Here is a 21,837-nt window from a genome sequence, read left to right as displayed (position 1 = left end):
GCACTGGGATGAAGGAGTACAGAGTAGTGGGATATTGGTTATATACAGGAGTAGATCAAATAAGTAAATATGAAAAGGATAATGGGAGCCAAGAGAGTTACAAATATGAAAAGATAGAGAATTTGAAAATACCCTGGGGTGTTGGATTAGAATTGAGATATTGGCGTAAACTCATGATTTTCATTATAGATAAAGGTAAATATGGAAATGAGCATGGTTGTAACTATGTGTTTGTCTATATAGCTCTGTTAACGTGAGGGCCTGGGAGCAGTGGCACCCCAAAAGCAATGAGCACATCTGGTACCTAGATTTTGGTTTCTAAGTACCATTTTCCCTAAAAAGGAATCAATGCTCCTCAGAGAAATGGTCAATTCCAGAACTATGTCAGGAAAAGTCCAAGATGATCCTGGGACAGAGCCATGTCAAAAAAAAAAAAAAGAAAAAGAAAAGAAAGAAAGAAAAGAAAATGCTTAAAGAACAAAGGGGACATGTGCAGAGGACACAGATGCCAGCTCAAAAGGGCTGCCCAGTTGCCAAGTCAGGGACACTTTGAACTTCAAAATAAATGATAGTAAAATGGACTATAACCTACAGACTACATTAGGAATTAATGTCTCCATATTAATATAAATGAATGAATGAATAAAAGTTGGATGAAAAATTATATTTACCATAATTTCATATTATCTCCCAACAAAATACATGTTAATTATAAAGGGAAGAAGAGTAAGTTTACCATGAAAAATGACAATCTGAATTGAAGCGTCAAGGTTAACATGACTATGAAGTGGACACATTAAAAGCACATGGCAACTGGTGGAGTACAGTAGGATATCTCTGCCAGAAATGCAAAATCTGAATTTAATCATTAGAAAGTATCAAACAAATACACATTGAGGGTTGTTCAATTTAAAAAAAAAAAAAAAACAACTGACGTGTAATCTTTTTAAATGTCCAGGGCATGAAAATCAAGGGAAAAAAAAAAACAACTGAAGAACGGTTTTAGATAAGACAATAAAGAGATATCACAAATAATGCAGCATGTGATTCTGGACTGATCTTTTCACTGTCAAGGATGTTATTGGGACAACTGGCAATATTTGAATGAGTTGGGGATTAAATGCCAATAATATATCAGTGTTAGTTGCATTTCAGTGCTTGTGATTATGTAGGAGAATGTCTTTGTAGGGAATATACACTAAACTATTTAGAGTCTTTTCAGTGATAAATGAGGTTTAGTATATTTTCATGTGATTATTGGCTATTTGTGCTTATTTTCTTATGAAGTCTCTATGTACATCCTTTACCCATTTTTCTATTGTTTTGGTTGTCTTTTTCTCATTGATTAGTATTAGTTATTTGTAAATTAAGGAAATTAGCCCTTTGTCAATTATAGGTATTATAAATACCCCCATTTAAAGTTTACAAATAAATCCATTCATCTTTTCCTCAAGGACAGTAAGGGACAGAACTTTGCACAGTTCCATTTTTACATTTTAATTATTTGCTATATCTGAAATTTATATTGCTTTGAATAATGAGATAAAGATCTACCTGTACATTTTAAAAAATGATTAGTCAATTGCCCCCACACTGTATAAAAAGTAGCCTCTCTTTTTCCTACCTTTGAAACACAACCTTTATCATAATCTAAATTATACTTTATTTTTATCTAATTTTGGAGTGAATTCTGTTCTTAACTATTTCTTCTCCAGGGCCAACCAAACTCTTTTTATTATTTAATAATATGTTTCAGTAAAGTATGGTTGAATAGAACCTTCTGCAGTGAAGAAAATGTTCTCTGTTCATTCCATCCACTATAGTAGCCACCATCACATTGAGCCTTGAAATGTGGCTAGTGTGACTGAGGATCTGAAGTTTTTACTTTATACATTTCTAATTAATTTAATCTTAAATTTCAAATAGCCACATGTGACTAGTGGCTATCATGTTGGAGAGAAGGGGTTTATTATCCTATTGTGAGTTTCTACTCATTCTTTCCAGAGTTTTCCAAGATATTCTCACACATTTATTTTTCCTTATTTTTTATTCTCATAAGAAATCTAGACTTTCAGGTTTTCCAGAAATGGTCACATTGAATTTACAGAACACTTCAGGGACAATTGTTAATACTTTTAAAGTATCACATCATTAAGCCTTCTTTTAAGTATCTCAGTAGAGTTTTAAAGTTTTCTTTATACAAATGTATACCTCATCTTTTAAATCCATTCATAAATATTTTATCTTTTGTTTATTTCTGTCTTGTTTTATTTGTTTGCTGTTGTAAATGGTACACACATTTCAATGTCTTTTACTATATTTTCTCACTCATACGTATATGTAGTGCAGCTATGTAGGTTTATTTTGCAATCTTTTGGGTAATTTTCTTTACATTTCAAGTTGTTAATCATAAAATCTGCAAATAGTAATAATAATTCTCTCTTCTTGTATTCAGACTTTCTATTTATTTCTCATTTAACACCATTGGCTGCCATTTTAATGGCAGTTTTAAATAGTTGTAGCAATGGTTAAGATTCTCATCTTGTTCCACAGTTTAATAGGAATGTTTTAGCATTTTATCATTAAGCTTCATGGTGGCTTAAAAAGATCTGTCAATTCTTGCCTTACCACTGATTTTTAACATCAGAAATGAATGTTGACAGTTGTCAACATGCCTCTTCTGCTACCTCCTATGTAAGTTACATAATTTACCTCTTCTAATATATTGCTACTACATATTAATTTGACCCATTTATACTTTTTTTGATCCACCCCTGTATTCAGGAAATAAATGCCACTTGGTCATGGCATATTTTTTGTGCAATGTTCTGCTAAATTTCTTTAGTAATTATAAAAAGGTTTGTAATATTCGAGATAATCATCTGTTTTAGAACTATTCTATTGACTGTCAGCGTGGTATGCCATCACTATTTAAAAGAATTTTGGAGGATTCTTTCTATAATAGTTTAAATAGGCTTAAATAGAGAAATATCATTCCATGAAAAGATGAATTAATTTACTTCTAATCCATCGTGGTATGGCATATTTTTATGTTAATTTAGTAATAGCTTTAATAATATCCATAGTTACATTGTTCTGTTTTTTGTCTCTTCTGGAGTCAATTTAGGAGATTCCATTCTCCTTGACTAGGTTGATCCTGATGCCGTTAATCCATGCCAAATTCAGAAACAGGATGTTTTAGGGAAGTATGATGATTTTATTTTTAGGTAGGCTGCATTTAAGATGCTTGTGGGACATTGAGGCAGAAAAGGCCAATAAGCAAATAGAAAATAGAATATATGTCTTAGAGCTATTTATGAGCAATCTGGACTGGAAAGATGGCCACATGTATGACTGTGGTGGTTTAATGAGATCACCCAAGGACAATATAAAGCAATGAAGAGTAATGGCCCCTGGTGGAACCCTGCCAACCCCAACGAATAGCTGGGTAGGAAGAGGAAAAGGCCTGAGAATGACAGGAGAGGCAGAAACATCAAGAACAAGAGATCAAGATTTTCCAGTGCTTCAAAGGACAAACGGGCAAATGCAGAATCATACCATTGGATTTATTGTTTAGGAGATCAACAGTGGCCTCAGCAAAAGCAATTTCTGGGAAGTGTTTGAGACAAACCCTGCTTTTGGGTGGTTGCAAAGCGCGCTGACATTCAGCAACCATGGCAGAAAGTGTAGGGTGTTTATCAGAAGCCCGGCTGGGAAGAGAAAGATCCATGAGTCTTAAGGAATTCGAGAGACCATTTTTCAATTGAACACATGAAATGTAGACTTTTCCCGCTTTTTTCTGTCTGAGGAGTTTAACATGAGAAAGGAAGTTTTTCCTGCATTGTCTGATGGGCCAGAGAGCTGACCATTGTAAAGGGCGTCTGGGTACAGCATCTGCCTTGCCATGCACCTTAAGGGATCTGGAACACAGGGTGATGTGGAGATGTAAAGGGGGGCCACAAAGTAGGGTCTGTCCCCAGTGGAGACAGCACCAAGGGCGAGGGCTGGAAACCGAGGGGCTGGCACTTCACCAAGGAAACCGAAGTGGAAGAACTTACACAAGACGCTGGTGGAGGTTGGGCAGAAGACAGGCATGAGGCCGTCCATTCACAGGACTGCTAGCAAGACAAAAGGGGAAGAAAAATGAAGCGTAACACAAACTGAAGGCAGTATTTTCAGGGAAATAGTTACAAATGCTTGAAAACTATACTTAATGTAAAGCAAGGATAGCTGATAAAATACCGAAAATGCAAAGTAGAGCCTAATAGCTAAGAAAAATCAAGTTGAGTGTGACGACTTGACCCATCCTCAGTCATGTTCTAGTCCGTGGTTTTAAGCCATTTTATACACAGATGACGGTCACAGGTTTACACGCCCAGCCCTAACCAGTCTTCTAAGTTGTATGTCCCACAGCCGCCTCACTATTCCTGTTTGAATGTTTAAACAGGTGATTTAGAATTAACCTCTGATGCAGCTCTTCAGTGCACCCAGCCCCTGTACACACGCACGTGCATACACATGCACACACACACACAACGCAGAGATACAACTTTATAATACTGTGAAATGCTGTCATGTTTGGCAGTGCCTGCTGGGTTTTCCCCCAATTTGATGTCTTATTCATTTAAATTATTTATACTTAGTAAACCCTCTTCCAACAACAAAATCACCTATTATGTAAGGTTCTGCTGTCATTAACTAGCACCGCAACTTTACAATATTCAATGTGCTTGCTTTCAACTTGCATTGTCTAATTAAATCCTTCAATAATCCATATAAAAGCAATGATCATTTACACTTGCTGTATCTACAGAATTACATTCTCCATGAGGAACTCTGAAATACCCAGAAGCGCTCCACCAGCCTTTGCAAGTGAATCTTCCCAATTTTCATTCAAAACTTCCGTTGAGTCCTAATAGGACTGGGGTTTGTGCACAAGTGTGAACGACTCTGGGATGGGCAGGACTGGGCTTGGCGGTGGAAGGTTAGCCTGACTAAGTGAGGCCTGGGAATATGCCGCTCCCTGCAGAAGCTAGGGGTGCAGCCCGATTGGTGCCGGTATGAGGCCCAAAGGCTAAAACAAGCTCCTGGCAAGCACCAAGGGACAGCTCAGACTCAGGAAACCCACCCCCAGCAGGATCCCAGCCCCAACAGAGCTGGGATCTCATCACCCCCAGATGGGGCCATCCCCAAAACGGCCCCCCATGACAGCCCCCTCCCCCCAGAACAGGCCCCACCCAAGGACAGGCCCCGCCCAGTACAGGCCTGGCTCAGGACAGCCCACGCTGCACTTACTCTGCTCGGAAGGCCCGCAGTGCCTGCTCGGTCCAGCTGCCCAGTAGTCCATGGTTTTAAGCCATTTTATACACAGATGACAGAGTCACAGGCTTATGTGCCCAGCCCTAACCACCCTTCTAAATTGTATGCCCAACCTCTGTCTCACTATTCCTATTCGGGTGTCTAAATAGGTGATTTAGAATTAACCTCTGACACAGCTCTTTGTTTTCCTCCAAAGTCCACTCTTTCTTGGTCATTTCCACCTCAGCCAATAGCCCTAAAAGTCAGTCTTCATTCTTTTCCGATCCTTGCAAGACCAAGCCCATCCAGCAGCAAAGCTCATTGGTTCTGCCCGCACTGGCTCTGCACCTCAAAGCTGAGCACGTCTCACCGTGTCCAGAATGTGTCTTTCCAGGCCTTTGCTGTCCCTGGGTTGAACTTCTGCATCGGCTTCTAGTTCTTCTCCTTGCAACTATTCTTAAAGCCTGAAAACCTGCTTTCTATGCAAAAGCGTTATCTTTTCAATACATCAATCCATGCTGCTTAAATACCTCCCAGTGGTTTCTCATCGAGCTGAGAGTAAATCCTCCTCCCCACGGTGGCCTGCAGCTCGGCCTGCCTTCCCCACTGCCTTCTCCTGCTGCCTCACTCCCTCCTACCAGCCTTTCCCCTAAGCCTCGGAAACACCAAGGACATTTCCGACTCACAGCCTTAGGTTTCTGCTCTCTCTGCCTGGAGCAACCTGGTCCCGGTCTCCATGATGTACTCACCATTGTTCAGGTCTCTGTCCAAACACGCTTCCCCAAAGAGGCCTTCCCTGGCCGCCCTGCAGAAAGGTCGCATGCCCTCCTCCCTGTCTTACCTTGCTTTATTTTGCTTCACAAAACACATTGCTATTTGAAACCAAGTCATCATCTACTATTTAAATCAGCCCATCAGCTCTCTCCCTCCCTAGCCTGTGAGCTCCCTTCCAAGCAAGGATGCGGTCGGATCCTTGCGGTCTGTTCACCACTACCAGCCTGCGATCCAGAACAGAGCTGCACGTAGGACGAGCTCCCGATACATGCAGAGTGACTCCTGTGTCTTCTGCTGCAGACAGAGTCAGGACAGAGGGCTGGGGTGGGGGGCACAGGGAGGAAGGGTGTGCTCCATCTTTTTAGTGATTACGCTCATGCTCACAAAGCCCCGTCGTGAATTTTTCCATACATTGTCTCGTTTATCTAGGGGTGTGGCGCCAGGAATCAGCCATGGTGACTGGGCATTCTGAGACAAGGAACAGAAGAACTGACAGCTAAGTGGGGGTGAATGGGGCTGAGACACAGATTTGCACACGCCCTCTCTCTCCCCATAGTAGACCTGAGAACAGGGATCAGAGGCGGGAGTGAGAGCCACACTCCAAGGCAGAGGAGATCACACAAAAAAAGACAGAGCTTGGGAAAACTCAGAGTGCCAGGGAGTTTCCGTAATATATAATAAATTAAATTCAATAAGAGAATTGCAGTGCAGTACTTAAAGTCAAAGGCCACTTTTCGAAACTTTCAGACATGTGTGATTTGGAGATAAATATTTGCATATCTTTCCTTTAATTATGTTTTTTAAAGAGAATATCTGGAGAAATTATTTATGATTACCTATAAATGTTACCAAAAGTATATGGAATGTCTAATAATCATTAATAATGGCAAAAATGTATTGCATATTTACCAAGTACCAGGAACCGTCCTAAGGGCTTACCTGGGTTTCTTTGTTACAACCTCACAACATCCCTGTGAAGTAAGATCTATTATTGTCCCTGTCATTTGAGAAAGGAAGACCCAAGCTTACAGATGTTGGGCAACTTGGATTCTGTATCACTTTGCTCTCTTCTTCCAGCAATTTCACATGAGAGGCAAGACATGGTGAGAATCAATCGTATAGTTCAGGAACAAAGTAAGCTTTAGTACCTGCAGATTACTATTTAAAAAATCCTAATGGTAATCAAGCATTTTGAAGACAAAATCATTTTAAAATGCTATAGTGGTCTGTCTCAGTCATCTAGAAAGCATTTCATTATCTCGGAAGTAAATGGTACATGAGAAAATCAATGGTTTCCCCACATCTCGCTCTCATCGTTGTTTTCCTAGTTATTTGTTCCTGTATTCCCAAATAAAACAGAGTCCAGAGATAGGAATCTTCAGGAAGCCACTGCCTCCTCAGAGTCTGAATGTGGGCGTGGCAGGAGGGTTGACGCCACTTCTCTTTCGTGTGGTCAAAGTCAGTGAGAAGGAGCCAAGCTCCCTGCAAACTTTGCACACGTGACTTTGTACCTTGCCTCTGCCTCACAGTGACTCTGTGAAATAGACATTACTCTTTGGTTAATTTCATCATGTGCAGCTGAACCACTGACTCTCAGGGAGACACTTTCATGGCTGCAAAGCAAATCTTACATTGAAGCTGGAATCCTAGGCCTCCACCTTATGATCCAAAAGGAGGGTGTTTCAGTCAAGGGAACTATTAGAAAATAACCACAATTTTAAATAAGTAAGTAAGAAAATATAAATAAATGAATAACATTCCAAAGAATGCCAGAGCTGTGTTGTGTTCCCGCAAGTGTCCACCGAATTGGCCGAGGTGATCCAGGGCAGTGGGCTTGCTGAAGACTCAAAGCTAAATGTCATTCTCTCACTGATGACAGCAAGGGCTTTGCCTATTAAAGGTCTTCCCCACAAGGCACAGGTGTGTGTGGGAGAGAAGAGCTGAGGATCCCGGGTCACAGGAACTTGCACAGCCAGACTGTCAAGGGCTGGAAGAATACTTTCTAATCTACAGCTCTGGGATCAGTCAAATCTGCTTGAAGGTATGAGAATATAGACAGGTTGCATCCTGGTCATCCGGCGATATTCAGGTACAGTGCAGGAGACACTGAAGTCAGAAGCTGATAGATCATTTTTCCTGAATAAATCAAGTTGTTCAGGTGACCTGATTAAATGACAACAAACTGTTAAGTATTTTTTAAACTTTTATTGTAGATTATGGTGATAATTGAAAAGTCAAGAAAATTAACCCACTATAAAAAGTATTTTAGCATGTAAGGATGTTTCCAAGAAGCAGGTTGGAATTCTCAGGGACAGCTTGTGGAGATGAAGGCCCCCTATGATCCATCACAGCCAACCATGTTCCTGATGACACCACGAGAGTGCATGAGATGGGAGCATACATCCACAGAAGGATGTGTGAGGCCAAGGCGGGTGGGTCACCCAATGTCAGGCATTCCAGACCAGCCTGGGCAATATGATGAAAGCCCATCTCTACTAAAAATACAAAAACTAGCCGGGTATGGTGGCAGATGTCTGTAATCCCAACTACTTGGGAGGCTGAGGCAGGAGGATCACTTAAACCTGGGAGGTGGAGATTGCAGTGAGCTGAGATCACATGACTGCACTTCAGCCTGAGCGACAGAGTGAGACCTTGTCTCACTTAAAATACATACATATATATATAAATAAATATATATATATTTATTTATTTATTTATGTGAACAAAAGCATTGCACAGAAAAACACCACTTTTATACACAAGTTCACACATAATGAGGATGGGGTAGAATTAATGGCCATCCTAAAAGAGCTGAGCCATTGCCCAATCCGCCCAAGAAAGAAAAATCAAGAGATTTGAACCACTAAGAAATAATGCAGATTCTACAGAACCCGATATTGACATCAGATAAATAAGGAGACACTTATAAATATTAACATATGTAAATCACTGGATCCAAACTGCCTGCATCCCAAGTAATTAAGAGAATTGACTACATTTCAAATGTTACTTTTGAAAAATCATGTCGAGTTATAGTAATATCAGAATGCCATAGAGAAAATAAATGATTATTGAGCTCAAAAAGGAAAAGTAAATGAGACTGTAATATAGTGATTATTTAACTTAGTGTACAGATTGATCTTGCCTTAAATAATTGCCAATTAACTTCTACTAAAAAATGTAGTATGTATGATATGTGTATAGCATACGTAGGAAAAAAGAAGTAAAATAAATGAACATTGGCAGGGCATGGTGGCTCGTGCCTGTAATTCCAGCATTTTGGGCGGCCAAAGCAGAAGGATCACCTGAGGTCAGGAGTTTGAGACCAGCCTGGCCAATATGGTGAAACCCCATCTCTACTAAAAAATATAAAAATTAGCCAGACTTGGTGGCAAGTGCCTGTAATCCCAGCTACTTGGGAGGCTGAGGCAGGAGAATTGCTTGAACGTGGGAGGTAGAGGTTGCAGTGAGCCGAGATCACACCACTGCATTCCAGCCCGGGCAACAAGAGTGAAACTAGACTCCAGCTCAAATAATAATAATAATAATGAATATTAAGGATAAACTAAAATACTGAGAATAAAAATATGTGTGTCCCATTGAGAAAACATTTTCTGAATGCCCAGTGAACGCCACACAGGGATGATGGGAAAGCAGAAAAAGGATAGAAGTGGTAGAAGCTTGCGTTCTAGTGAGGGAGTTAGACCACTCAACTGCAATGTGCAGGAAAAAGTAAATGCTGTAATAGAGGAAGCCGAAATCAAGAGTTACAGGAGGATTAATTTTGGAAGAGGGAATGGGAAAGAGAAGGTGGTCAGAAAAGGCTTGAGGGGGACTGCTTTTTGCTGGCTTTAGTGTGTGGTTGGCTTCCAACTGTCTGAGGACTGGGAGACACATGCTTAGGGAGAGGGGGCTGGTCTACGAACAGGCAGAAAGGCATGCATTATGAAGACTGTGCCTTGCTAATTGAATTGCTTTTCCAAACATGCTAACAAACAGAGTGACCTCTGTCAGTCAGGTTCTTTGGAAATAGACTCCGAGATAGAGTTTCTTGCACAGAAATAACACCTATAAGAGACTGAGAATGCTATCCTTATCAAATTCCAATGGCATTTTGCACAGAAAGAGACAAACTATCGTAAAACGTATATGGAACCACAAAGACCCTGAATAGCCAAAGCAATGTTGAGCAAAAAGAACAAAGCTGGGGCCAGGCATGGTGGCTCACACCTGTAATCCCAGCACTTTAGGAGGCCAAGGCAGGCAGATCACCTGAGGTCAGGAGTTCGGGACCAGCCTGGCCAACATGGCAAAACCCCATCTTTACTAAAAATACAAAAATTAGCCAGGTATGGTGACAGGTGCCTGTAATCCCAGCTACTCAGGAAGACAAGGCAGGAGAATCACTTGAACCCTGGAGACAGAGGTTGTGGTGAGCTGAGATCATGCCACTGCCCTCCAGCCTGGGCAACAGTGAGACTGCATCTGAAAAAAAAAAAAAAAAAAAGGAAAGGAAAAAAACAAAGCTGGAGGCACCACACTGTCTGATTTCAAAATATATTACAAAAATATAATAATCAAAACAGCATGGTACTGGCATAAAAACAGACATGTAAACCAAATGGAACAGAATAGAGAGCCCAAAAATAAATCCATGCATTTATGGTCAGCTAATCTTCAATAAAGCTGCCAAGAACATATAACAGGGAAAGGACAATCTCTGTAATAAATAGTATTGAGAAAACGGATATCCACATGCAGAAAAATAAAACTGGGCCTTATCTCACAACATACAAAAGTCAACTCAAAAATGTATTAAAGATTTAAATGTGGCCGGGCGCGGTGGCTCAAGCCTGTAATCCCAGCACTTTGGGAGGCCGAGGCGGGTGGATCACGAGGTCAAGAGATCGAGACCATCCTGGTCAACATGGTGAAACCCCGTCTCTACTACAAATACAAAAAATTAGCTGGGCATGGTGGCGTGTGCCTGTAATCCCAGCTACTCAGGAGGCTGAGACGGGAGAATTGCCTGAACCCAGGAGGTGGAGGTTGCGGTGAGCCGAGATCATGCCATTGCACTCCAGCCTGGGTAACAAGAGCGAAACTCTGTCTCAAAAAAAAAAAAAAAAAGATTTAAATGTAAGAGCTGAAACTATAAAACTACTAGAAAAAAATATAGGAGAAAACTACATGACATTGGCCTGGGTGGTTTTGTTGTTGTTGTTTTTGATATAACTCAAAAGGCACAGGCGACAAAGGCAAAACTAGATGAATGGGATTAGATCAAACTAAAAAGCTTCTGCACAGCAAAGGAAATAATCAACAGTGAAGAGATAACCTATAGAATGGAAAAAAAGATTTGCAAACCAAACATCCTATAAGAGTTAATATACAAAATACATAAGGAACTCAAACAACTCAATAGCAAGAAAACAAATAACCCAATTTTAAAATGGACAAAGAATCTAAATAGACAGCTCTCAAAAGAAGACATACAAATGGCTAACAGGTAGATGAAAAAATGGTGAACATCAGTAATCACCAAGGAGATGTAAATTAAAACCACAATGAGATGTCACTTCATACCTATTAGAATGGCTATTATCGCAATGACAAAAGATAGCAAGTGAAATGGTTTGGCTGTGTCCCCACCCAAATGTCAGCTTAAATTTTAATCTCTGTAATGCCCACATGCTAAGGAGAGACGGGTTGCAGGTGATTGGATCACAGGAGTGATTACCCTCACGCAGCTCTCATGATACTGAGTTCTCATGAGATCTGATGGTTTTATAAGGGACTCTTCCCCCTCAACTCCTCACTCACTTTCTCTCACCTGCCACCATGTAAGATGTATCTCTTCCCCTTCTGCCATGATTATAAGTTTCCTGAGGCCTCCCCAGACATGCAGAACTGTGAGTCAATTAAACCTCTTTACTTTATAAATTACCCAGTCTCGGGTAGTATCTTTCTAGCAGTGTGAGAATTAACTCAATACGGCAAGTGTTTGTGAGGGTGTGGAAGAAGAGAACCCTTGCACACTGTTGGTGGGAGTGTAAATTAGGACAGCCATTATGGAAAACAGGATGGGCGTTCCTCAAAAAGTTAAAAATAGCGATACTATATGATCCAGCAATCCCACTTCTGGGTATATATCCAGAGGAAATCAAATCACTATGTTGAAGAGATAGCTTCACTTTCATTTTCATTGCAGCATTATTCACAATAGCCAAGACATGGACTCAATCTTACTGTCTCTCAGTTGATGAATGGATAAAGAAAATGTGGTACATATACACAGTGGAATACTATTCAGCCTTTAAAAAGAAGGAAGCTGGCTGGGCACAGTGGCTCATGCCTGTGATCCTAGCACTTTGAGAGACTGAGCAGGAGGAGCATGTGAGTACAGTAGTTTCAGACCAGCCTGGACAACATAGCAGGATCCTGTCTCTACCAAAAAAATAAATAAATACAAAATAAAACGAAGGAAATCCTCTCATTTGCGACAACATGGATGAACCTGGAGGACAGTAAGCTAAGTGAAATAAACCAGTCACATAAAGACAAATACTGCATGATCTCACTTATATGTGGAATCTAAAGCCAAATTCATAGAAGCAGAGAGTAGAATGGTGTTTCACAGGGACCCAGGGTAGGTCTTAAATGTCCTCACCATGAAAAGATGAAACGCGTGTGAGATGATGGATATGCAAATAAGCTTGGTTTAATCATTTCACAAGGTATAGCGTACATGTGTCGAAACATCACACTGCACACTATAAATATGTGTAGTTTTTACTTGGCAGTTAGACCTGAATAATGCTGGAGGTGGGAAGAAAGAGGAAGAAACAGGGCTGGGCACGAGAGGTTAGGCTGCCCTGAGGAGGTCCCAGGAAATCTCCACTTGAGGCCAAGTGGCTGCAGCTTTGTGCCTGTACATTAGCCAGACCATGCAGGCTGTGGGAGGAAGGAGCCACCTTGAGCGAAGCAGCTCCTGTCTGAGGTAGAGGGAAATTCCAAGGGTATGACCCAGCCATCAGTGGCCCACATCCCAGTGCCTCGGGACCGCCTGTTCTGCAAGGGATTGGGGCAGTACTCTGCAGCAGCCTCCACAGTGACGCTTGATGTAGTGAAGGGCAAACTCCAAAAATGTATGAAAGTGTTTGCATCATTAATGTCTATTTTAACTAAAAGCGCCAACGGGATTAAAAATCGTGGTAAACCGATCCTTTTGTAGCTCATAAGCATGATGAGTAGGATTTCACACTCACGTGTGCGATACGCCTCCCTCAAACCTTATAAATGATAAAGGTATATGAGCCGTCTGACGTTAAAAAAAAAAAAAAAATCATGGTAAACCACATAAGATTCCAGGCGAATTTTGGGGCATGTAAAAACATGACTTCCTGCTTACATTAGGCCGTTCTTGGATTGCTATAAGGAAATACCTGAGGCTGGATCATTTTTAAGAGATTTAATTGATTCACAGCTCTGCAGGCTGTACAAGAAGCATTGTGCTGGCATCTGCTCTTTGGGAAATCTCAGGAAGCTTTTACTCCAGATAGAGGTGAAGTAGGAACAGACACATCACATGGCAAAAGCAGGAGGGAGGTCTGGGGTCACGTGCCACACACCTAACAATGAGATCTCACCAGTCCTCGTTCACTATACAGGGATGGCACCAAGCCGCAAGGGATCCACCTTCGGACCAAAGCTCACCGCCCACCGGGCCTCGCCTCCAACACTGGGGATTCCATTTCAACATGAGATTTGAGCGCCATCAAATACTCAAACTGCTGTATCACTGCTGTTCTAATGAGTTAGAAGCTGAAGACGCACCAGTATATGTAACGGAGGGTAATAAGAAGACTGTAAGCCATTCCTGTGGGTGTGCCGTCCTTCATGAAGGAGCAAAGCCAGCAGCCTACCCATCATGATGGGACTTGCACTGAGCTAGGTCAGCGGCAGCAGAAAGAGCTTTACACTGACGGAGACTGCACAGCTTTAACACTCAGGTCCTCCAAACGTTCATCCTTACACCCAGACCCTCATACATGTTTGCAGGACTGGCCAAGATGGGTTCTGCCTATCAAGATGAGCTGCCCACCCTGTGGCAAGAATGATACCCACAACTTGGGTGTTATTAGCGTAAACTCTCATCAAATTGACACCACCAGACATGGATTATGATAATAAGAAAATCAGGCAGATGCGACTAACGTGATAAGATATGCCCAAGTTGGAAAAACTAATTTCAGCTTAGAAAAACAGCACAGTAATGAAGCTTTTAAAAATTAACTTATGATTAAAGATCATACAGAGAGGCAATGATGGTGAAAATCCGCAACGAACATCAAAACAAGATGAGATCCGAGTTTAGAAAGTAGCCAGAACATTATTGTTTTTAAATATACAGAGAAGACACATATACTTGTTTCCTGTTTAGAATGTATATATTAGACAACAAAATTATTTTTTTCAATCTATCACTAATCAGTGTGACAAAAAGCCATGACCCTCCAGGAATTCAACCAGGCCTCCAGGCCACGGATTCTTCAAGTGCGAGCAGGTTGAAGGACTTCTGGCAGCGGACAGTGTAGTCGGAGTCCTGAGCCCAGAGGGTGTTCTTAACCTATGCCTGAACGTGATTGAAACGGATGCCAGTGGAGGCAGATAAGCTCTGGAAACCTTTAAGCAGGCAAAAAAAAAAAAAAAAAAAAAAGAGAGAAAAAAAAGAAAAAGAAAACGCAAACCTAGAAGAGTGTCTGGCACACAGTGGAGGCTCAATATGTGCTGGATTAATTCATTAATTCATTCAAAATTATGTTGGTGGTCAGTTTACAATGAATAGATTCAGACAGTGCACCGATGCACTGGCATCATGGTATGATTAGTAAACCAACTTTATACCAAAGAATTCCTTCTTATGGGAAAAGCACAGTCATTTTTTTTTTAACACACTGTCGTCAATACTGTAGGAGTAAGGAACCATGATGAATGAACTTGATTATTTTTATAAAATTTCCCAAAGTAAAAATTTCAGCTGAAAATAAAATTTTAAAAACCTTTATAAATTAGAATAAATGCAGCCTGGAGTAATTCTCTAGCACAGTGGCCAACATTTGGACACATCAAATAAGTCTTAAAGGTCATGGAAGAAGTAGTCATGTATGTTTTTCCATTCTAGACAGCTTGAAATTTAGTGTCTAACTGAAAAGTCCAAAACTAGAAAACTCCTGAAAATAAGCTTTCCAAAATGACTAGTTTACTTTCTCCCTGGAACTTACAATAGGAGGGAAGGGAAGTCTAAATCTGAGAAAGCAGAATCTTCTTCTAATGTTTTGTTTACACAATAGTAAACATTTTACTACACTAAAAAGGACTAAATTTCATATCTCAATGTAAAAGTATTTGCAGGCCGGGCATAGTGGCTCATACCTGTGATCCCAGTCCTCTGGGAGGCTGAGGCAGGAGGATCATTTGAGGCCAGGAGTTCAAGACCAGCCTAGTCAACATAGTGAGACCTCTGTCTCTACAAAAAATTAGCCAGGGGAGTGGTGGTGAGCACCTGTGATACTCAGGTGGCTGCGGCAGGAGGATCACTTGAGCCCAGGAGTTAGAAGCTGCAGTGAGCAATAATCACACCACTGCACTCCAGCCTGGGTGACAGAGTGAAACCCCTGTCACTAAAAAAGAACTACAGCAAAAGAACAGCATTTGCCATTCTTTTCAAAGCACTGATTCTTCTGCTTCTCACAGCACTCAGATGGCATCTGATCTTTGCTTGCCAGAATCATCATTTGATGATTTAGCAAGGAGTTGTCTGCAGGCTTTGCCCCAGCAAGAGTTCCAAAGACCTTCAGCTACAGCTGGAACACCCTGCACCTTGGCACAACTGTGGCATCCATAGTCAAGTGCCATCATTTCCCCTCAGTTAACTAGTCTCTTGACTTTTTAAAGTAATAATCCCACAGCTGTCAAATGCTGTTGGAAGATACCCTTGAATAGTTCTAGGAGAACCCCGCTCTGGGAAGAAATTTGGGACAGAAGAATTTTTCTTAAGAAGGAAGAAAAGATGGATGAGGAAGCACTGACTTCCTCTCATGGAGACCCACAGGCTCCACAATTCCTTTAGTGGCTGTGTCAGCAAGATGCCCAGAACTGTCTCCAGGCGACAGCAGAGGTCAATTTCGGGTCCACAGAGTCCCATTAAGCTCCTATAATTTAGAACCTAATTCAGTTCTAACCTGATGGTGAAATTATTCAACAGTTTGCCTCTGGACATTGAAATAAATCATAAAAAACAGCAAATTTAATACTGCTATTGTTGCATCCTCTACAGTGGCATCAGAAGCTCCTCCGAGTCCTGCTTCCTTCCAAATGGACATCTTCATAGTGCATTGTCCTTTGTGAAAACTCTTTGCAAAGAGAACTTATGTCTATATATGTAATATTTGTGCCACACCATACAGTTTTTAAAGAGTTTTGCAAATACAAATCTTCTTCACTACACAGCATTCCTTTAAGATAAAGCATTCAATAACCAATTTTTAATCTCTTCATAGTAACACAAGAGGCTGTGTCCTTTATATTTGGAAATCATGCCCCTTAGAATACTAGTTATTCCCATTTATCAGCCTAAGTGTACGCAGAGTACTTACTATGAATGTCCACACCTAGCATTTTTTAGTGCAGTAAAATACTCACTATTTTAATGGACAAAAAATCAGAAAGAGATTCTGCTTTCTCAGAATTACACTTCCCTTTCCTCCTCCTATTTTAAGTTCCAGGGAGAAAATAAACTAGTGATTTGGAAAGTTTATTTTCAGCAGAGTTTTATAGCTTTGGACTTTTGAACAGACATTAAATTTCATGCCATCTAGAATGGAAAAACATATATAACTAGACTCATTCCATAGACTTCAAGACTTATTTGATGTGTCCAAATGTGTCCAACTATGTGTCAATTGTCTGCTCATTGCTGATGGAAATAGCAACAGTAATTCACCTTCAAAATCCCTAAAACATGATTGAATAAACAAAGAACACAGAACCGTGTATAATGCCAAACTGCCGTTAAGTGCAGAGTTGGGGAGGAAAATCTCAGAAGGAGCCTCAGACATCCAGAAAAGACTTTTTGGAGGAGCAAGGCTTTCAAGTAGGCCTCGAAAGACAGTATTTTGAGACAGAGGAGGAGGTAGGTAGGGTGTCCCCGCCAGTAATTACAGCCTAGTGAAAGAAGCCTGCAAGGCAGAAAGGAATATAGCATTGTGATGGCAGAGGAGAGAGGTCCAGGGTGAAGATCCCTGCAAAGGCAATGGCTCCTCTCAGCCAGCAGAGAAAGTGGAGACCCCAAACAGGGGCTCCCAAGGTGGGATGTGTCTGGGCTGGGAGCAGCACCACCTTTGAGAGGCTGGCAACACAGACGGACCCACAGGGGAGCTGTGGCTTGCTGGCCAGGTAGGCGGGCCCACAGGGGAGCTGTGGCTTGCTGGCCAGGTAGGCGGGCCCACAGGGGAGCTGTGGCTTGCTGGCCAGGTAGGCGGGCCCACAGGGGAGCCGTGGCTTGCTGGCTGGGCTTTCTGCTGCTGGCAGCACAGGCATCCTCCAAAATTGCTTCCTGGGGCTTTTTTATTTCTCTTCACTTCACCCACTATCTTTTCTTGTGTCCTGTGATGCATTCGCCACCATGACATTGAACATGCTGTTAGAACAAGAAAACAATCATCTGTGTCATGTTAATAACATCCTGCTCAATCCTGGCCAGAGTTCTCTGCCCAGACCTTTCTAAAGCAGTGGACAGTCCCCAGGTGGACTTGCTGGAAGTGCGCACCGGCGCTGCAAACGGGAGAGCCCCGGGCTGCCCTGACATCACGACCACACTGGCATCCTGGGTCGTCATGCCCTGCACTGATGCAGACAATTCCATACAGATGCATCAGCAACTTTGCAGGTCTTGACAACTATGAGCCCAGTTCCGCTTAGCCAGGATGCCCCAGCGAAAGGTGACTTCACATCGGGTAGCTTGAAAAGGCAAGCAATCCTGGCTGACTGCATCCCTTCCCCAGGACCAGCACCCCACAGGGTGACGCCTTTTACCTTAACAGACTCCATCCGCCAGAGTCCCTTCTCCACGAGCTTGCGTAGTTTCAGAATCACTCCCCACATGCAGCGATCCATTTGCCTCTCCGAGGTGGGACCATACAGATGCAAGAGCCTCTTTAGACCACTGGCTACAGGTCGCCCCTGGTAAACAGCCTCGCCCAAGAATGCTGGGCATGCGGTTACTGCATGTGAACAAGTCCCGGCTTCGCTCTCAGCTGCAGCTGGCACTACGTTGGTATTCATGTAATGCTGCATTGGCAGACATTGCATCTGCAGTATATGTTGAAATCGACAGATAATTATTTAAAGCAAATAAAATAAACTACTTATGAAGATGACTTGAAGTGGGCACTGACTTGCTGGGAGCGGTTCCTGCCAGCCCTGCCCTCAGGCCAGCCTCTACCACCCGACACGGCTCTCTACAGGATGCAAAGGTCCAGACGGAGAAGCGGGTGGCTGAGCGGGGTGCCTCAGGACAGGTCAGCGCAGTTATGTTCATTCCAAGAATACTTATGATGAAGAGAATCCATGAGTACTGAAGATTAGTGTCACTTTTAAATAAGAGCCCACCTGCGCCGGGCGCTGTGTCCTGCTGGGGCCTGGCTGCTCCAGAAGCTCCCGCACTGCGGCCACGCACCTGAACCCCAGCCTGCACATCCTCCTGATACAGCAGCTCTTAGCTCCAGCCTGCTTGTCAGACAAAGCCCACAGGTTGTCTGCCTCTTTCTTTAGTAAGAAGAGAAGGAAAAGGGAAGAAAAAAAGGAACAAAGGAAGAGGAGAAGGAAGAAGGGAGTAGAGCAGGGAAGGGAAAGGTGGGCAAGGTGCAGGCCTCAGGAGCAGAAACCAGAGCAGGGCAGAGGAAGGCAGCTCTGCCTGGCCACGTTCCTGGCAAAACGCACTTACACTCAGAGGGTGCTCCACTGCCCTAACAGTTTCCTGTGGACCACAGAGAAGGGGAACCCTGTTCAGGGACAGCAGGCAATAGGAAGACACAAAGGCGATTCCCTGAGGAACCAGAGCAGGAAGAACAGTCCAGGCGTGGCTCGAGACAAGGCCAAGGTCACCGAGCACCCCTCACCTACCCGCCAGCTCGCGCTCCCAGCAGGAGGCCCTGGCCCTGCACAGCTGCCCCTCCACCTCCCTGCAGGAGCCTCCACGCCTGAAACCAGCCCTCAGCTCCTCCCAACTCTGCTCCTCAAGCTGAAATCCTGCCCCTCACACCAGGACCACATCCCCCGGGACTGCAGCTGGAGCGGCCCTGCCAGCGTAGCAAAGGGTGTCTCCCAGGAGGAGATGGGCTCAGCAACATCAAACACATTTTCTGTGAAGTTCTCTCTTGTATCGTGATGTTACAGAACACTCACAGCCGGAGCTTGTCCCCCATGAAGTACTCTTTGCTGCAATCCATCTTCAATTCACAATGGGAATAACCTGCTCAATACCCTTTGTATTTTTCTCACCTACTTTCATGTTTTTTACATCCCTGTTAGGAGATTTAAATTATTAAGGGACAAAGCTGAAGGTGTGTGAATGGATGGATGAAGAGATGGCTGGACTGATTGATGAACAAAAAGTTGACCTGCCACTAAAAGCAGAGGAATGCAGTAGAACGCAGGAGGCCAGAGGCTGCAAGGGGAATTCTGCAGTTGACCTAGATGGTCATTTTGAGAGAGAGAGAGAAAGGACACCAGCCTTGATCTTGAGAGATGCCACTTTCTAAATTACCCTGTGTGGCTAAACAACTTTTGCGTGCTAGTCGAAAGAAATAGCTGCCACGCATTTCATCGTGTGAGAAAACACATTATGAGTTCGAGAAAATAAGAGGGAAATTTTTAACATGAAGCCGGGAAAGGACAGTCCAAGAGGCCATGGTGGGGGATGGGGGTGGGGGCTGCCACGTGAGAAATGGTGGTAGCCTCTGTGTGTTACAGCAGAGGAGATGGAGAAAGTGGAAATATTTGAAAAATGTTGACGACATATAAAGGACAGGTCTTAATAACAGAGAGTCGTGAGGGAGGAAGAAGGATGAACAAAAGGTAACTTTTGTATTTCTGTTCTGAAAACAAAATTCTGAAAGAGGAAATGGAGCGAGGAGCAAGTTTGTAGGGAGGGAGGGAAACTGTAAGTTGCACCGTCCTTCATCGTTAAGCTTTCACCAAATGGGAGACATTCAAACAGAAACGTTCCCTAAATAATAGGACATCGGTCCTGGGACTCAATAAGAAATGCCTGGTGGGAAATAGTAGATTTAGGAGCGTTCAGGTCTTGGCGGACAACTGTCCTCATTAGTGGAAGAGCGCCCTCGTCCTTAATGACGGAGACGGTCCCCAGGAAGTGGCACAGAGCAGGGACAGAAGACGAGCTAGGGAGCAGTTCTGAATCTCACCCTCTGCTGTGGTTTGGGAGTAGTTTGGATATGGTTTGGATATAGCTTGTTTGGTGCTGCCAAGTCTCGGGTTGGAAGTTGCTCCTCAGTGTTTGAAGTGAGGCCTAATGAATGCCCTTCTCACGGGAGTGAGTTCTCCTGGGAGTGGGTGAGTTCTCACTCTTAGTTCCTGCAGAAACTGGTCATTGAAAAGAACCTGGCAGCTCCTCCTCTCTCTCCTGCTTCCTCTCTGGCCATGTGATCTCTGCACACGCCAGCTCCTCTTCATCTTCCACTGTAAGTGAAGCTTCCTGAGGCCCTCACCAGAAGCAGATGCTGGTGCAGTGTTTCTTACATAGCCTGTAGAACCATGAGCCAAGAAAAACCTTTTTTCCTTACAAATTATCCAGCCCCAGTTCCTTTATAGCCGCCCCAACCGACTGAAACACCTACACTAAGGGACAGACAGCTCCCAAAGGAGACCAAGCAGACGCAGCCAAAGATGGAGGTCAGAAACCATGAGAGTTTACTTCCATGGGCACCAGAAGAAGAATGTGTTCAAACAGAGAGCAGACTCAAACATTTCTCTTGGAGACAAAGTAGAATCAAGGCTGAAAAACGTCCGTGGAACTGAGCAACAGTGCTCCTTTGGGTAAAGCAGTTTTCACAGAGAGGTAAAGGAAGCCAGATTGTAATAGGTGAAAAAACGAATGAGAATTGAGGAAGAGAGGAAGTACAGGCAACTCTTTTTTAAAAGTTGATTTTGAAGAAGGAAAGGGGGGCCGAGTGTTGGTAGAGTTTTGGGGTTAGACAGAGACTTGTTAGTTTTAAGGTAAAAAGACATGACTATGTTGTTTAAAGGAAGAAAGATATGAGCTCCATGAAGCTGAGGGTACAAAAGAGAAAGGCTGTAATCTATTGTACAAGGCCCCGGAGGAGGTGGGAAGCCGCAGCGGAAGAATTTCCCTGAAATGAGAAGGGCTCACGCCTGCATGGTCAGCCGGCTGAGTGGGAGTTGCGGGCGTGACTTGAGCGGCTGAGACGCACATTTCCTGCCACTTTCTAATACCCACGAACCTGTACGATTTCCGCTTTTGCTTGTGAGTGTCTAATGATAATCCCGAAGCATACACAGATATATTCCATCTCCATTGATAAAGCATCGTATAATCTGCTGCAGACCTGGGTTACATTAAAATAATTTCTCAATTTCCCCATTGTATGTAACTGCCTTCCATGAAGCTGGCCACTAAACTATCACTTGACTAAGCGTGGGTGGTGTTGGTGACTAGAACAT

General features: G+C 42.9%; 1 protein-coding gene, 1 long non-coding RNA gene and 1 other non-coding gene across 3 annotated transcripts in view; 2 read left to right on the top strand and 1 right to left on the bottom strand.

Moving 5' to 3' along the window:
- Window positions 1-18,331, bottom strand: part of LOC141584223 (uncharacterized) — a 33,089-nt gene extending 14,758 nt beyond the window's left edge. The window contains exon 1 of the long non-coding RNA XR_012517133.1: window positions 18,169-18,331. This is a non-coding gene — a long non-coding RNA (uncharacterized LOC141584223). The remainder of the gene's footprint in view (window positions 1-18,168) is intronic.
- PACRG (parkin coregulated) overlaps window positions 1-21,837 on the top strand; it is a 567,891-nt gene that overhangs the window by 467,158 nt on the left and 78,896 nt on the right. The window lies entirely within an intron of this gene.
- Window positions 13,295-13,399, top strand: LOC120363512 (small nucleolar RNA U13). Its single transcript, XR_005579055.1, has one exon. It is a non-coding gene; the product is annotated as a small nucleolar RNA U13 (small nucleolar RNA).

The sequence above is a fragment of the Saimiri boliviensis genome, chromosome 4, assembly GCF_048565385.1.
Source record: "Saimiri boliviensis isolate mSaiBol1 chromosome 4, mSaiBol1.pri, whole genome shotgun sequence".
Taxonomy (NCBI): domain Eukaryota; kingdom Metazoa; phylum Chordata; class Mammalia; order Primates; family Cebidae; genus Saimiri; species Saimiri boliviensis.
The sequence above is the reverse complement of the archived record's forward strand: the minus strand, read 5'-3'. Positions and strand labels throughout refer to the sequence as shown.